Source organism: Octopus bimaculoides, unplaced genomic scaffold (genome assembly GCF_001194135.2).
Source record: "Octopus bimaculoides isolate UCB-OBI-ISO-001 unplaced genomic scaffold, ASM119413v2 Scaffold_257693, whole genome shotgun sequence".
Lineage (NCBI taxonomy): Eukaryota > Metazoa > Mollusca > Cephalopoda > Octopoda > Octopodidae > Octopus > Octopus bimaculoides.
The window spans coordinates 6,294-7,117 of NW_026423856.1; the positions used below are offsets into that span (position 1 = coordinate 6,294).

The 824-nt window shown below is 40.9% G+C and overlaps 1 non-coding gene across 1 annotated transcript; it reads right to left on the reverse strand.

Moving 5' to 3' along the window:
• Window positions 1-746: 746 nt before the first annotated feature.
• Window positions 747-819, reverse strand: Trnaa-ugc (transfer RNA alanine (anticodon UGC)). The gene has a single exon. It is a non-coding gene; the product is annotated as a tRNA-Ala (tRNA).
• Window positions 820-824: the final 5 nt, after the last annotated feature.

Consider the following 824-nt stretch of genomic DNA (forward strand, 5'->3'; position numbering starts at 1 on the left):
CTGAGATAATTTTCCAACTTTGCAAAAAAAGCTCGCAGATTTTCACTTTAGTATAAGTGACATGAAATGGGAGAGAGAGATAAATAAAAAATGCAATTGCTTGGAGAATACTGGTATCGATCCCGGTACCGCTCGCATGCAAAGGAAGCGGTCTACCAACTGAGCTAATTCTCCAACTTTTGAAAAAAAAAGCTCGGTGATTTTCACTTTAATATAAGTGAGGTGAACCGAGGGAGAGAGAAAAACAAAAAATGGATTAGCTTGGAGAATATGGGTATCGATCCCGGTACCTCTCGCATGCAAAGCGAGCGCTCTAACAACTGAGATAATTCTCCATCTTTGCAAAAAAAAAAGCTCGCTGATTTTCACTTTAGAATAAGTGACATGAAATGGGAGAGAGAGATAAATAAAAAATGCAATTGCTTGGAGAATCCTGGTATCGATCCCGGTACCGCTCGCATGCAAAGCGAGCGATCTACCAACTGAGCTAATTCTCCAACTTTTGAAAAAAAAAGCTCGCTTATTTTCACTTTAATATAAGGGAGGTGAACCGAGGGAGAGAGAAAAACAAAAAATGGATTTGCTTGGAGAATCTGGGTATCGATCCCGGTAGCTCTCGCATGCAAAGCGAGAGCTCTACCAACTGAGATAATTCACAAACTTTGCAAAAAAAAGCTCGCTGATTTTCAATTCAGAATAAAGTGAGTCGAACCAAGAGAGAGAGAAAAAGAAAAATTGCATTTGCCTGGAGAATCCGGGTATCGAACCCGGTACCTCTCGCATGCAAAGCGAGCGATCTACCAACTGAGCTAATTCCCCAAACA